The 17,500-nt window shown below is 40.5% G+C and overlaps 1 long non-coding RNA gene across 1 annotated transcript in view; it reads left to right on the top strand.

Moving 5' to 3' along the window:
• The window catches only part of LOC123502180, a 44,327-nt gene that overhangs the window by 16,167 nt on the left and 10,660 nt on the right, over positions 1–17,500 (top strand). Inside the window, exons 2-3 of the long non-coding RNA XR_006673815.1 lie at positions 6,459–6,566; positions 7,347–7,449. This is a non-coding gene — a long non-coding RNA (uncharacterized LOC123502180). The remainder of the gene's footprint in view (positions 1–6,458; positions 6,567–7,346; positions 7,450–17,500) is intronic.

Genomic DNA, 17,500 nt, shown 5'->3' with positions numbered 1-17,500 from the left:
GACAGACAGACAGTGGTAGTGCAGTAGATTATAGGAAGAGAAAATACGTAGGAATAGATAACAACGTACTAAGAAAATTATTAGTGTATAAAACAGACTATATAATCAAATTACTAGCGTACATGTAGAAATGGACGCAGGTAGCTGGTGATATAACAAGGGAAGCTGCTGAAATAAATAGTTTACCTACCTGGAGACCCAAGACACCTGAGGGGAAGGGCAAGAGGGCAAGAGGTCAGTCCGTGCGCAACTGCATCACTTGATCCCTCTCGTAAAAGAAATGTTTGGGTGTATCTACAGTGCAGTTCCCCCTAGCGGCTTTCCCTTCCTTGCCTCAGAAAAATTACAGCCAACCCTCAACTCAGTGTGTGTGTGTGTGTGTGTGTGTGTGTGTGTGTGTGTGTGTGTGTGTGTGTGTGTGTGTGTCTCGTACAGCATTGTATCTCCAAGTTTCAGTTAAAAGTTTCACCTCACTGAATCTCCACTATTTGAATGATTGACTTATTGATCGACTTCATGCCTGGTTTCCTGCCTGTTTGAGTTGACTGACTGAGTGGTTGCCTGCTTGCTTCACTGGCTGATTGACTCACTCACTCACTCACGCATTTACTTACTCAATTATTCATTCACTCACTCACTCATTCGCATTTCCTTACTTACATATTCAATCACTCGCATATACTCAATCACATATCCTCTCACCAACTCTCTCACTCATTCACTTCCCTACTTGTTTCTCTGCCACATTTCCTCCTTTAGGTGAGACAGTGTAAGTTACCATCTCATGAAGAGCCAAGATACCTACAACTCTTTTCCTCTTTGTTCTTCCTTTGTGTTTCTTGAAATTTTCACTTTTAATCAATATTTTCCATTTACATCTACAACTTTTAAGACTTTTTTTTGTACTAATTCAAGGAACACAATTTTTTTTTTTTTAGTCCAAACGATCTACTGGAGTGGTATCGGTGTTAAATGAAAGATGAATATATCGGTGAAATAGTTAATGTTTTATCAGTAAACTCCATAGCGTCTGCAAGCTTAAGTTTACCTTAATTCTTGCACTCCTTTCAGCTGCAGGAGTTGTGGGCGTTGGAATATTCATGAGTACCCAAACATTTATCCTTCACCAGCGTGGCAGGAGGGTCGATAACTCCTGATAAATGGTGACTTGTAACGCAAAACCTGAATAACTCATGAACATATGACTATATATTTTTTCTCTCACTAGATCTATTACACAGGGAGCATTTTGTGTGGCCACTGCTTCTAACAGGCTCCATTGAAGGTTGTTCGTGTCGTTAAGTGTGTTTTTGTGATTCTTGTAGTAGTGCGACAGGGTATGAAGAATGTCGATGTGGTTTTCAGGATGTCTTTTTATGATTCTAGTAATAGTTGAACACGCTGTAGTGGGCTATTGGGACTTTCCAGATTTCTTTCATGCTTTTAGTAATAGCTTCACCTGCCTCAGAAAAAGTTATTGGATTTGCTAATTATTTCTCATGATCATATTATTAGCTGATCAAATTTTTTAAAGATATTTTCATAATTCTAGTAACAGTTTGACAGGGTGTGATGAATTTAGTTTGGTTTGTAAGTGTGTTTTAATGGTCCCAGAATAGCTGGACGGACTTAGAATTTTCAAGGGAGGTCTCATGATTCTATTCATAGATTAACAGGCTCTAATGGACGTTAGTGAGCATTCAGTGTGTTTTCATGACTGACGCAATAATTTAACATGTAGTGATGGATTACATCGCTGCATCCAAGTGTGTTTTCACAAGTGATCGTTTTTAAGATTTTGTATCAATAAAAAAGTCTATTGATAACCTGACTAATCTCTTCTGTGATCTTTAGAAATAATCACCAAGACAGACGAAAAACACTAGAGAGCGTTTTGAACTAGAACAAAGACTGAAGACGGCTTTATGAAACAAATAAAAGAAATAAGCCTCTTAAAACAACTAGAGAACATATGACGTTTTAAAAGAGAGCAAAGGCAGATTGTGTCATGATGAAACAGAACCAAACATAGGAAAGACAGAATGTATCATCTTAAAACAGAACCAAGCAAAGCAAAGAGAATGTAGCATTTTAAAAGCAGAACCAAACAGGAGAAAACAATGTATCATCTTAACATTTTCAATACTGGGACGCATTTTTACCTTGAGTTTTTGGTATGATTTACTTACATTGGGAACGGTCCGTGGAGGCCAGAAGATTACTGGCCAGTCTATTCACTATATTAATCCTCCATACAAGTTTCTGAAGCTGTATAAGATCACCAAATAGTAAGTAAAATGAATATGAAAGCGCGTCATGGTGCTGAAGAGGTTAAAAACAGAACCAGAATGAAAGAGAGAATACAGCATTTTAACTCAGAAGCAGTCAGAAGGAAGGACATAGCGAAGCGTACCATAACACCTAAAAAAGTGAGCCCAATGTCCGAGGCATCAGTAGTGGGGCATTCAGGTATTCACATCTCCTACAAACCTAACAAAGCGTTCAACATAAGATAATAAAAGTAAATGTTGAGAATACGTGCAGCGCTGCGTAATAATGGCGGCACGTGGCGGTCCTCTGTCGCACTGGATTGTGTGAGGATATTGTTATTGTTCACGGTACGTCACCTTTATCCCTTCTCCCTCTCCCTCTCTCCCTCCCTCTCGACCTCACTCCCCCCTCCTCTCTCGCTCTCGCTCTCGCTCTCGCTCTCTCTCTGATTGTCCTCTTTATCCTTTTCCTCCTTTTTCCTACCTACAACAACAAAAAACAACAACAATTACTTACTACTACTACTACTACTACTGCTGCTGCTACTACTACTATCATCTTAAACACCAGTAACGTTATTTACCTTTTGACTACGAAAATCTCTCTCTCTCTCTCTCTCTCTCTCTCTCTCTCTCTCTCTCTCTCTCTCTCTCTCTCTCTCTCTGACCAAAGGATCACCGGAACTACTAATGCTTCTCCCGAACTCCACCAGAGGGAGGGAGGGGCTCTGGGGGGAAGGAGCTGCGGTAACAAAGTCCTCAATCACGCCCTCTGAACTCCTCCATCCCTTCGATATCCCAAGTTACTGCCTGACGCGGCCCTGAGTGCAGAGTGGGAGGGTTTCACGAACACGGCTTCCAGGAGGGCCAGCGGCGACATAACTTGTTGCACGGATCCCTCGCTGGCTGCCACTGGAGTGTGATGGGAGTATGGCCGGTGTGATGGGAGTGCTCCGTGTGGTGTCAGTTTTTGGAGCAGTAAGTTTGTGTCTGTAGTGACGTTGGTAGATGAGTATTGGCCCTCTCTTCACTCTCTTCACTCGCTTCACCTCCATTTATAAGACGATAACCTGGAGTGTGTTGGTGAGAGGGAGTAATGGTGTTCTTTTCTTGTCGATTTTTCGTGGTTTTCTTCTTCCTCTCCTGGTCTTTCTTTCATTTCGTCTCCTTTTCGTTCCCTCATCACTGGATTTTCAGGACTGTGTTAATGAGAAGGATTAACAGTCTTCTTGTCGATTTTTTTTCTTTCCTGGTCTATCCTTACCATCTTCTCCTCTCTCCTCCATCACTGGACTTTCAGGAGATATAGAGCTAGATGGAGAATTGGAGAAGCTAGCGACGCCTGGTATGTGGTGAATGTGAATCGCTTGACACTCGCCCAGCTCTTGACATTATCGTGTAAAGGAACTGCGCACTTGGATGTCTAGGCTGGCCAACAATTCACATTATGTTGACGTTATGTCTTGTCTCCTAAGGAACACAAATATCTTGAAGTTTGCCTGACACATTGCTCATAGAATTTTCCTTGTGTCTTGAGTCCTCTGATCTGCTGGTAACATATGAGTTTACATGTCACAAAAGGAGTCTGTTAGTGGATCAGAGGACTTATGGCAGAGAGGAAGACGGACAGCTCAGTGAATGAAGCAGGTTACTACTAGACATCATGCAGTATCAACTTCCACAGTGTTTATTGTCTTTAGTATCTATGTAGAGTCTTTTTGCTAAGAATGACCTGTACCATGCAGCATCGATGCAAGTGTCAGCCAGTCAGAGGACATAAGACTGAGGATAGAACGAGAAGCAGTGAATGAAGCAGGTCACTAAACTACTCACGACTCTCCCACACACTTCCCATATCGACTATGCTTTATCCTTTCCTTTATCTTAATGTGAACAATCGAGAACCTTTCAATTATTATACTTTGGTTTCATAAGATTTTCGACTGATCAAATGATTTCAGACTGAAGGAGAACATAAAGTAGTAGGGAAGGATGAATTTAGCCTGAGTTTTGGCCACGAAGGTCAAGACTAAATTTCACTTGCTTCTTGGTGATCGTCATTGCTCGGTTGGGGAGATGTAGAATACAGTGAGTGTCGTGTCAGGGGTTCGATGTTTTTTTTTCAGTGGACTGCAAGGAGAATTGAGTAATGCGTTAGTGTATCCCGCGTGTAGGGGGAGGGGTGCAGGAAAGCAACATATTTGCCTTGTTTTCAATAAGGAAGATAATAATGAAGCCTGTGCTCCTGCTGTCCTGTGTCACCACCCCTGTCACCAACCCGATTATTGTGAGTGCATCCTGTAGCATCCGAGTTGTTGGTGTTTGGAAAGATTTACACAACAATGCATTATCTGAGGGGCAATGTTTAATTACTGTTATATATTACCTTTTAATTGTTTTTGCTGTTTACATTGTTTCCGATGCCTAAAATTGGTAGTCGTTGTCCTGCCTGGTTTAGTGATTATTTGCATCAGGTCTTGTCAAAAGTAAACTCATAACGAACCTTCACAAGAGACCGTGTGTGGTGACCGACTGGCTTCAATAGTGAGTCGCTTCGCTGATTGACCTGTGGCAAGGTTACTTGTGTCAAAGACCACGCTAACACATACTATATAGGCATCACATATGTGGGAAAAGACGCCATAATGTCACACACTATACAGGAAAAATACGAACTATCACATGTCAAATAAAAGAAAAAAAAAAAAAATCACACCGTCGCATCACACATATAAAAAGCAGGAAAATGACTAAATAAAACTTGACATTGTACTCATAAATAATAAAACACACTTAAGGTGAGGAAGGAAAAGAAGCACTTGGAAGTAATCTTACCAAACACAGGCCCGGCAAAGACCAACACACAAACACACACACACACACACACACACACACACACACACACACACACACACACACAACACACACATCGCCGGGAGCCAGTGATGGGCGGGGCTGTACATAGGCTCCCTCCCTCTACCTGCGTAACATTTTAAAACCAGGATGGAGGTCAAACTGCTATGGCTCAGAAACACACTGTAACATTTTCGTAAAACTCCATCCTAGAAAAAAAATATTAAGGTTCTTCGAGTTTGCCCTGATAAAATATTTAGGGGAAGAGACAAGAGAGGCTGGGAGGACAGGAAGAAGAAAAATCGGGAATGGGGGAAGGGAACGAAGTGGAAGATAGATGAGTAAGAGTGAGAACGAGAGAAGCATGCAAAGAAGTGAATATATAAGGAAAGAGAGAGAGAGAGAGAGAGAGAGAGAGAGAGAGAGAGAGAGAGAGAGAGCTAATAGAAAGTGGGAGGAAAGAGAAGTGGAAGATAGTTTAAGAAAAAAAAGCCCCCAAAAATAGGTAGTTTAATTTAACTTTGCCACTGCAACTTGATCAAACAGCGTCGAGTGTCAAGAATACCAATGCGGAAAACGAAAAGGACTAATATAGAGGAAGAGAGACGGGAACGAGTAGGATGGTGAAGGAGAGGAGTGATGGGAAAAGTAAAAAAAGGAAAGAGATGAAGAATGAGAGGAAGGTGAAACGATAAAAGTGGAAAAAAGGAGAGAATTAAGGATGAGGTTAGGGTAAGGGTGAAGTGGAAGGTAGAGGGAGAAAAACAGAAAGAAAATGTAAAAGAGAGGGAAAGATGTGGAGAGGGTGACAGATTCAAGAAAAAAAAAAGAAGAGAGATTGAATAATTGAATAACTTACTGATCGATTGACAAACTGACTGACTGAAGTATTATCTGGTCGACTGATTAAATGAACACTGATTTACTGACTGATTGACTGTTATTTGTTGATTGAGTGACTTACTGATCGACTAACAGACAGACTGACTGAATTATCTGGTTGACTAATTAAATGAACACTGATTGATTTACTGATTAGTTGACTCATTTACTATTTGAATGACTGAAATAATTGACTGACTGACCGGCTAACTGACTGACTGATGTTTGACTGATGGCTCACAAGTCACATAGCATTCAATAGTTATCAGTGCTATAATTCAAACACCGCTCAATTACTGGAAAAAAATAACAAAGCTAGCGATAACAAATCAAACGATATACAATAATGGAAAGACTGTTCAAGCAGAAGAGAGAGATTCGGATACGCTGATTTCAATTGATGTAAATATTGACGACTGGGTTTATAGAAGTGATTTTTTCTTTCTTTTATAGACGAATTCGGCTTAACACGGCTCAATATTTGATTTACACCGTATCTTCACTTCAGCACGATCCATCCAACCTCCGCCAGCTGTCACTTTTCCTCCACGCTCCACAGACGTAAATATTATCTTGTTTTTCCATATTTTATTCCTTTTTCGCATTTTAAGATTTTCAGCAATAATATTCATGGTCAGGATTGATAAGCAAGAATTAACAGTAAGATTCAGTATCATCAATTGCCATATGAATCAATGTTGGGATAGAACAGAGCAATTTAACACTATATGCGTGTAAAATTTCTTCACTGTAAACCAAATTAATATATATATATATATATATATATATATATATATATATATATATATATATATATATATATATATATATATATATATATATATATATATATATATATATATATATATATATATATATATATATATATATATATATATATATATATATATATATATATATATATATATATATATATATATATATATATTTTTTCTTTTTTTAATCTTTTATTTATCTATTTATTTTATTTGTTTATTTCTGCATTTCATTTTTTTTTTTTGCATCAATATTCAAGTTTAGGATTAATAAGCAAGAACAAACCGTAGGAATCGGTATCATTCACTTACCGTAATGATAATAAATACAGCGACAAAATTATACCTAAAATTATACCTTTTACATAAAACCTGAAAACTTTAAATGTACACGAACTTCAGTTAAAAAAGAAACCAGAACATTATGACTTCTAAAGAAAGGGGAGTCCAGGTAAGTAGAGACCAAAGCTCACAAGTGTAGACTAACATGATCCGGCATTGGGTAATTATGTGTGCTCATCACGTAACATTCTCCGCTACTCTCCGGCTCTCCAATCACCGGCAGCGTCTTGGGGGCCTTGAGGGGGCTCTCTGACGGTGCCTTGTGTACATTGCGCCCTATTGAAGACTCTTTATGGCTCTCTAGGCCGCTGTGAGACTCTAGACAGGTTAGTTACAGCATCGTAGGTTTCTTAAATCTATGTATTATGTAATCAATAAACTAATTTTTTTCTATTTTTTTCTTTCTCTTATATTTGTTTCTTTTTCTCGCCCATCTTCCCTCTCGTTTCCTTCTTTCTTTCCTCATCTTTTCTTTCCGTCTTTCTCTTTTCCTCATCATTGAACTTTGAGCTTTATTTTTTCTTTCTCTTTCTTATCTTTTTGTCGTTCCCTTCTTTCTCTATTTCTTTTTATCTTCCTCTCATCCATCTCTTCTTCTGTTCACTGTACTCTATTTCTTTCTTCCTTTTACCCGTCTCCTCTTCGGTTCTCATAATCCTTTATTCCTTTTTTCTCCTACTATAACTCATGTCCTTTCTTGCTCACTTCAGTTTCAACCTCTCCTTTTTGTTCCATTTATCCATCTCTTCCATTCTCTTCCCCTCTCATCTCCTCTTTTCCTTATCTCCATCTCTTTACTTTTGACATGTTTCAGAGGAAGTTGTCAAGAGTTTTCACAAGTGTCTTCATGATCCTAATGAAGGTTAGCAAAGGTCTCTCCATCGCCAGTAGAAAGAGAGATATACTGGTAACTCGATTGATCATCTTTATAAATAACATTGTAAAGCTAGTCTTGATGAGATAGTAAAGCGTTTAAGAATAGAGTAAAAGTGTTTATTTTTTATTTACAGTATACCCCGAACCACTCTCTCTCTCTCTCTCTCTCTCTCTCTCTCTCTCTCTCTCTCTCTCTCTCTCTCTCTCTCTCTCTCTCTCTCTCTCTCTCTCTCTCTCTCTCTCTCTCTCTCTCTCTCTCTCTCTCTCTCTCTCTCTCTCTCTCTCTCTCTCTCTCTCTCTCTCTCTCTCTCTCTCTCTCTCTCTCTCTCTCTCTCTCTCTCTCTCTCTCTCTCTCTCTCTCTCTCTCTCTCTCTCTCTCTCTCTCTCTCTCTCTCTCTCTCTCTCTCTCTCTCTCTCTCTCTCTCTCTCTCTCTCTCTCTCTCTCTCTTCCCTGTTTTTAATGAGTCTTTCCAGGTATTTCGGTTTTGTGGCATTTTTTCATCTGATCCTTTTCTCTCAGTTATTACTATTATTATTTGTTTTTATGAAGCAATCTTTCCACCTTATCCTTGATCTTCCTCTTCACATTCCTATCACCTCACTTCCATGGCTTCTTTGGTAATATGCTTTATTTTCAATTATCCCACGTGTCATGTCTTGTTCAATGTAGTCTTCCTGTAATATTCTAAATCCTACTCCTCTTCACAGTTCTAGTGCTATCACCTCATCTATGGCTTTTTTTCTTTACAACTTCCTGTCTTATTCTCTTATTCTCTTCTCCTTGTCTGATGTCTTTTTCATTGCAGTCTTTCTATAATTGGTCCTCCTCTTCTTCGTATCGCCATCCTATCACACTTTTAGCTTCTCATGCAGCGTGGTATTTATTTACTCATCTATTTATTATTATTCGTCTGTTTCCTAATTCTTCTTCAAAACTTTGGCTGCGATTTGCCACCACGCCATCAAGGAATTCCTTTATCACTTCACGCCAAGTGTCTGCAAGGAGGAATAAAGAATCAAAAGACGAGTGGGTCAATTTGTAGCCGGTATTATATTTACAAATGGCTGTGGACCGTGAAGGAATGTGTCAGAGTGATTTGTGAAGACAGAAACTTGTGTCCAACAGAGAAGAAAGGGTTAGTGCAGTCTTACATCTCATCCATCTCTTCTTTCCTATCACTTTCATATTCATGCTTTCTCTTCCACTGTGTCTCTCGATTATTCCCTATTCGTGTCTTCTCTAACGCAGCCTTTCCATCTCCTTTCTTCGTGTTTCTTCCTTCTCTCATTTCCATCACGCCACTATTCATCCGTGCCTTTCCTTGGAACGTGCTATTCGATCTCGATCTCTTGTTGTATTTAATACTTTGTCACTGCTATTCGAGGCATGGTTACTTATCCTTGTACATTGACACGTTTTCATATTCATTCTGCTTACTATTTGGTGATTTTGTATTGCTTCAGAAACTCATGTAGGGGATTAAAATAGTGAAGACTGGCCAGTAATCTTTTGAACTTCGTAAACTCTTCCTAATGTAGATAAAATGTTTTAATCGTACACAAATCTCAAGATAAAATGTGTCCTAGTATTGAAGGGGTTAATCACAAATCTACCTTAAACGTTGGTATCGTTACATAACCATTTTTAAACATTACGGTGATTAAACAATGGAATTTTTTAACGCTTTTTTAATCACTCATCACACTGTTTTCTTGAGGTGTGAGAGGCAGAGGAGGATGGAGAGAGCCTTCTGTATCCATCTTGTTCTTCCACTTGCAGTTCATTAGTAGTATAAATAAGTAACAAGACGTCCTTGTTACACACATATAGGTCTTTTAGTTATCGTTATTCTTGTGCATTCTTATGTATTGTATCTATTTCCTGTAAGTTTGTGGAAAGATTATATACATTGAGTGCCTTTAGTGTTGTGTTCTGTGTATCGCGGCGAAAGGATGTATTCTTTCCACTTTCCCCTAAGTTCTCCTCCTCTCCGAATTCCTGTCATCTGTTTCATGTCTTCTCTGATGCAGTCTTTCTATCGTCTGAGTCTTCCTCTTCTTTACAATCTCGTCACCTGCCTCATGTCTCCCTTTTAATGCAGTCATCCCAGCTTCTATATCCTCCTTCTCCTCTCCTCTCTTATCGCGTAGCTCATGCCTTTGTTAATGCAATTTTCCCCACATTCCAAGTCTTCCTGTTCTTCACATTCTTGCCATCTGTCTCGTATCTTCCTTAATACAGTCTTTCCACCTTCTAATTCTTCCTCTTTTTCACATTCTTGTCACCTCCCTCACGTCTTCCTTAAAACAATCTTCCCACCTTTTATGTCTTCTTTTTAACAACGTCACCTGCCTCATGTTTCGATTAATGCAGTCTTTCCATCTTCTGACTCTGCTTTTTTACAATGTCATCAGCTGTTCATGCCTTCCTTAATCCCTTGAGTACCATGACACGTTTCCATATTCATTCTGCTTACTATTTGGTGATTTTATACAGCTTCAGAAACTTTTGTGTGGTATTAAAATAGTGAAGACTGCGGCCATTGATCTTCTGACCTCCATATACCCTTCCTTATATCAATAAAATGGTCTAATCGTATACAAATCTCAAGGTAAAAATGTGTACCAGTATTGAAGGGCTTAATACAGTCTTTCCATTTTTTCCTATATCCTCCTCCTCCTCTTCACATGCCTTGCACGTGTCTCTATTGAAGGCACATCATGCAGTAATATTCTCTTAATCCCCTTTGGTGCTGACTCGCCAATTCGCGGAGATTCATTTGATCCCCTAACGCGGCGGCCTGCAATTCACGGAAGGCCACGCATTGTCCTGGGATTAGTGGTTGTTTTGGCTCCCGGGCGACAAGGATGAGCAATGTGTGGACTCCTCTTGATATTAAATGCTTTCGTCTCTCACCACCAGTATTTTCAAAGGCCACACGGATGATTTTGTACGTTTTCATTATTGTTTTCCTTTTTTTTCTGCATTGCTGAGGATTTAGTGGAGGCATTACTGATGAAAGCCTAGATTCGTGTAATTTAATGTTATGTTTTATTATCAGAGGTATTCCTAAAGGCAATAGTTGAATTTTTATGGATTTATTCTTCTTTTTCTTTTTACTTTGTTGAGGATTAGTGGCTGGTTTGTGTTTCCTTGTGTTTGTTAGTAAATGATTTGTTCTCTCGTCAGGAGTTGCTTTTAAAGGTTATTGTTAATTAGATTCCCATATGTGTTTTTTTTTTTTTCGATGATATTGTCCAGAGATTAGTGGGTGTTTTGGCTCTGAAGCGACAGGGATGAACAATGTATAGACTTCTGTTGAAGATTCACTAGAAACTTAAAAATATCGTTAAAAGTCCAAATAGAGCACATAAAAAATCGTTGTGTTGACCTTCAGACTAAAGCAGTAATCTCAAACACTCTCTTTAATATTAGTAACTCTGATGCATCATATCAAAAGCATAGAATCTTCATTGAACCATCATTAAAACCTTGAAAACACTCGTACACTCCCCACATTTATACCGCACCACACTAAAAAAAATGTATAGAATCTTTGTCAAAGCACCACCAAGAAACATGAAAGCACTCTTGAAAATATTAGTAACTTCCACCGCCACGTTTGTAAGCAGACCCTGTTAAGAGGAGCGGAGATAAGGCGCCTGGCAGTGTTTGAGGATGCAGAGAGAGACTGAACACAGAGACATGAATACCTAAGCTTAGCGAGAAATGTGAGATCTCGAGGCGGACACCCCACTGGCACTCTGGACACTACTCTGGCATACCGGACACTGCACTGCCTTCAGGGACACTGGCACGCTGGTAGACACTCAGACACCCGGCATCCCACGTCTGCTACGTACAAGCCTGGAAATTAATTACGCTGCCGTGGAAATGAAAACTAAAGCTTCTAGCAACGCGGACCCTGTGTAATATTAACTCTCGGCAACTACTCCCTGCCTGCTCTCTCCTCCTCTCCTCTCTTCTCTTCCTCTCCTCGTCCCGACAGCCCAACACCCGACGCCCAGACACCCAGACACGCATATCTCCTGCCCTTTTCACCTAACCCAATAGACGTTCTTTTTTAGCCCCACCCAGTCCCAAACCACCTGACAGCTTCCCCACCGCCCCCTCTCCTCACCCAACATTATTTTTTTTTACCCTCCCTTGTCCCACATTCCACAAAACAACCTCCTGAGACCTTCCACATTGCCTCATCATTCTAACAGTCATCTTTCGTTCTCCACCACCCCAATCTTACCCAATAGTCTTCCTTGCCCCACTTTACTACCTCTGACAGCTTCCCACACTGACAGCCTTCCGACGTTCTTCACTTGGTCTCCTCTTTTCCGACAGTTGTACCTCCTTCCCCCTTTCCCATCCCTCCTCCAGGAACCATTTATCCTTCCTTCCGCACCAGCATCCTCGCATCCCTCCACACAAAGACAATGCAGTGTCTCGCCGTCACATTACCGAAGACAAAGGAACACAAAGGAATAACAAGCAGCGATCGATCTGTTGGTTCTCACGGCGCTGTTTGTGTTAAGCTGCACTATTCAGTCTAAAGTAAATAGTGTAGGATAGTAAAGGAGGGTGAAGGAAGGGTGGATAAGATAACATATAGCAAGTGACCCCTGCATCATTCTTAATTATTGCAAAGAATTAGATCAGTGGAAGGTTTCTCTTCACTTATTCACTACTACACATTTTTTTATACGTAAGAGGTGAAGCTGGCCAAGAGCAACAATAAATGGCCCACTTAATTGCCAGTCCCCTTACAGGTCAAAGGGTCAGCCGAAATAAAGGAACAAATGCCTTTAAACCTCCCTCTTGAAAGAAATGAAGTCGTAGGAAGATGGAAATACAGAAGCAGGCAGGGAGCTCCAGAGTTTACTAGAAAAAGATATGAATGATTGAGAGTGTTGGTTAACTCTTCCAACACAAATGATAACATTGTGAAAGGTTCCTCCCACACTTACCTATCAACGCAGTCATGCTAGACATAGCACTACAATAGGATATCACAATTTAAGACTCCTCGCCTACGCCCGGTAGCTCAATGGTTAGAGCGCTGGCTTCACAAGCCACAGGACCGGGGTTCGATTCCCCGGCCGGGTGGAGACATTTGGGTGTGTCTCCTTTCACGTGTAGCCCCTGTTCACCTAGCAGTGAATAGGTACGGGATGTAAATCGAGGAGTTGTGACCTTGTTGTCTCGGTGTGTGGTGTGTGCCTGGTCTCAGGCCTATCCAAAGATCGGAAATAGTGAGCTCTGAGCTCGTTCCGTAGGGTAACGTCTGGCTGTCTCGTCAGAGACTGCAGCAGATCAAACAGTGAAACACATCAATAGCCATATAATTTTTATACAGCAGGGGACTCTGACAAAAGGCAACAAAAGGGCTATTGTAGATAAGGCCCATTGAAGGTGTAAGCTTCCAGAGAGTGTTGTAAAAAAAATATCCATAATCTAAGGATAGGAATCTTGAAAAGTCTCTCTCTTTTGAAAGTTTAAATGAAAGGCACGCCACCACGTCACAATTCAGTAACCCAGCTTGAAATACGCCACACTGGCCACACCAAGCCACACTCCATCATCTGACACTGTACAATATCTCGCCACGCCACTGCAAACCACAACTATCTCCACTATACCGTACTATATCTTCCATAGCAGAGTACAACACCACACTATACCAAAGCTTACACCCTCAAATCATTACACCACACCAGTCACCACCCTTAAAAACACCACACCACACCACACCACACCACATGACATCTAACCACACCACACCACACCACACCACACAGCATCTAACCACACCACACTGCACTTCACCACACCACACCAAACCACACTACATAACGTTAAATCACCACAGTACATTACACCACACCAAGTACCTCACCACACCAGACTGCACCTGAACACACCACACATCCAAGATCACCACCCTATAATAAATGGAGTGAGCTACAATGAGTGACACGCCCAGCTCCACACACCCAGCCACACGCTAAGCCACACGCCACCATGCTATCGTCTCACACGCCCCGCTGGCTGCACGCTACATCCCATTAGGCATCTCGCACCCCACGCAACACTGCACACACTCGCTTCAAATTAGGCGGCCGGAGTGTAGCGCTGCGGTGATGAAGGGCAAGAGTAACTGGATTTAGGTAGAGGAGCTCATCCCTTTCAGATAAATGGGTGGGTGAAGTAGGAGGGCCGTTTGATAGCTATATGGGTTGAGAGAGAGAGAGAGAGAGAGAGAGAGAGAGAGAGAGAGAGAGAGAGAAAGAGAGCTATGATACAAGTGGATGAGTGGATAGATATAGACAGATAGTTATGTTAATGGATTGATAGGTAGATAAGGTGGTAGATCATTGAAAGGCTTAGATAGACAGAAATAATAAGTAGAAAGAAAATTGTTCATTAGTTACATAGATGAAGATTGACTGATAGGTGGATAAGTAGATAATTACACATAGATAGATAGATAGATAGATGTTCATTAACCAAAGCAATAATTTAACTTTTAAACGTAGACCACTCAAAAACTGCGAGGCTTAGTGTAATTGAAGAGTGCAATTTGAAGCCAACTCTGCTGAAATAGGTCTGCCTGCTTAGAACTCTTTTTTACCCAACTTTTTTGGTTATAGGAGAGAGAGAGAGAGAGAGAGAGAGAGAGAGAGAGAGAGAGAGAGAGAGAGAGTAGCAATTAATAGCATCCTTTAAGCTTCTTTTTGTTTCCATCCTTTGTAAGAAAAAAAACTTTACATCAGTAGAAAATAAAATAGTTTACGTAAAGTTCTTCTGTCAGATAGGAGAGTATGTATATTCTAGTCTTCCTTTTCACCTTTCCCCGCGCCTCTTATCTCTCTGCATTCGACGCCAACGCATCAATCAAGACTGAGTGACAATTCGTGTATTTGTAAAGAAAAGAACACCTGAAACATTTTTCTTTTCCGGTATCATTTCTTTCGATTTGTTTCTATTCTGGTTTCCTCTTATCCTCGAGATGATTTATTTACACCCCACCCCACATTTGGCTTCAACACTCTTTACACACACACACACACACACACACACACACACACACACACACACACACACACACACACACACACACACACGGTCCGGTAGCTCAGTGGTTAGAGCGCTGGCTTCACAAGCCAGATGACCGGGGTTCGATTCCCCGGCCGGGTGGAGATATTTGGGTGTGTCTCCTTTCACGTGTAGCCCCTGTTCACCTAGCAGTGAGTAGGTACACACATGTAAATCGAGGAGTTGTGACCTTGTTGTCCCGGTGTGTGGTGTGTGCCTGGTCTCAGACCTATCCCAAGATCGGAAATAATGAGCTCTGAGCTCGTTCCGTAGGGTAACGTCTGGTTGTCTCGTCAGAGACTGCAGCAGATCAAACAGTGAATTACACACACACACACACACACACACACACACACACTACATCTACCTTCTTCACTCTGTACACTTTACATCCTTACATAATTCCAACGTCAATCACTGAACATTTATTTCTAGAGTGAAGTAAATGTTGAGAATGTCAGGTGGAATAAGAGCCTAATGTGTCTGTGTCACTTCAGTCTTCACCTCCTGTCCTTTGCTCTCGGCTCTCGTTTTCACCTGTTCTCTCCACTCTCTACTCTCCTACACCTGTCATTGATTAAGAGAAGAACAAAGCTATACTCCTTGAGGTGGATCTTGCATTTGAGCAGCCTGACCCAGACCACCTTAGTCCTTCCATCGTGTTCTCTGTAAGTTTATGGGAACTGCCTTGACTCCATGGCAGCATCGAAACTCGTGTCATATGTCAGAGCGTGTCTTGTTGATTTGTGTGGTAAAGTTTCGTTTGCTGGTGAACTAGATGGGTGACTTGCAGAGAGTGGAAGGATGCTTCACATAATGGTTTTTCAATAACGACTCGGCAGATTCTGTTGACATTGATGTGTGATATGTTCCCTCGATGCAGTATATCGTATGTGACCCTGGTCAGAGAATTAGATAAATAAAAAAAAAAAAAACATATGCACTTTAACATCGTTTGGAAATATGAGACGTGGATTAGATTTACTGGACACGGAGGTGCTGGTACTGTATATAGTGGTATGAGTGATGCAAATTAGGGATTTTAAACTCATACATTGTAACATAAATGAAAACTGTATAATTTCTGTGAAGCAAACAAGCATGCCAACTCTACCGACGGAGCATTTCCTATATTATCACACCTCAAGGTGGCGATACTTGTTTTTTTTTTTTTTTTTTTTTTTGCATCGGTGGCAGTCCCTCCTCCGTAACTATGCACATGTGCAATGTGCCTGCACAAACGCCTTATGACAACTCATGACTCGAAAATTGATCAAGCTGATATTTGGTAAGCAATGCGGGTCAGCATGTGCAAAACACAGGATAAATTTCTTCAAAAGATAACAGTGTCCTGTAGTTCAACCCACAGAAATTTGTCTCATCCAGAATGGAAACTTGGAGTTTCACGAGTATCATTTTACTTAAACAACAATAGCAGCATGGCTTTTGTTACCATCTCATCTTATAGAGCTTTTCATTCTGAATAATACGGACCTATACATACCCGTCGCAAAATGTTTATAACGTTGATAAACTTTATATTAATTTCTTAGCGCTGCCAATCGGACTAGGATACTTTGCTTTGGTTAGATTCATTTAATTGTATCAGATAAAATTAATTTTGTTCTGAGGAAGACGTAACGGTGGTGCGTGTCGCCTCAACTAGGTTATGTTAGCTATGGGTTAGGTTAGTGTAGATTCATTCATAGCAAGTCAAAATATACCAGAAAAAAAAGTGCTTCGTTTTACCTCAAAATCGTGTTTCTGTAAGAGACGAGAGGGGGAGAGGTAAAAAAAAAAAAAAAAAAACACGGATTTGCGACGGAAATGAAGTGCATATTTATTCAAAGCAGGTTGAACTCTGCCAGAAAACATCAATTTCATCCAGAAGTGAGGTGTTGGTGTAATGTAAAAATTTACCGTTTCAAGAAGAAATTGTATTATCTGTGAAATGTTGAACACAAACTTCGTTTCCAGCAAAGTTTTGATTTACCTGTATAGCGAGTTGAACGTGAGCGCTTTACTGGGTGTGTCTAAGGGACTTGCTTTTTAACGAAGGCTACGAGTGAATCACCAAATAAAGATGTGGTCAGTATTCGCAGATTTTCATCTCTTATGTGCAGTGTTCTTGAGAATGGATACGTACCATTAGACGCAGAATGTGAAATGTACTGCAGAGTGATAAGCGTAACATGTACAGCTACCATCAAGTTTGAAAAGTTTTTTTTATTTCTTGCAAGGTAAAGTTTGTAGTTGTTTGGTAATGCACTGCTAGACTCTTGGAGGATGTTCTGTGCTGGCTGTTTTTTTTTCTTTATCTTGTATCTTGTATAATTTTGTATCCTGGTAGTAGTAATAGTAGTAGAATCGTAGTAGTAGTAGTATTAGTAGTA

This window comes from Portunus trituberculatus, chromosome 10, assembly GCF_017591435.1.
Source record: "Portunus trituberculatus isolate SZX2019 chromosome 10, ASM1759143v1, whole genome shotgun sequence".
Classification (NCBI taxonomy): Eukaryota; Metazoa; Arthropoda; class Malacostraca; order Decapoda; family Portunidae; genus Portunus; species Portunus trituberculatus.
The sequence above is the reverse complement of the archived record's forward strand: the minus strand, read 5'-3'. Positions and strand labels throughout refer to the sequence as shown.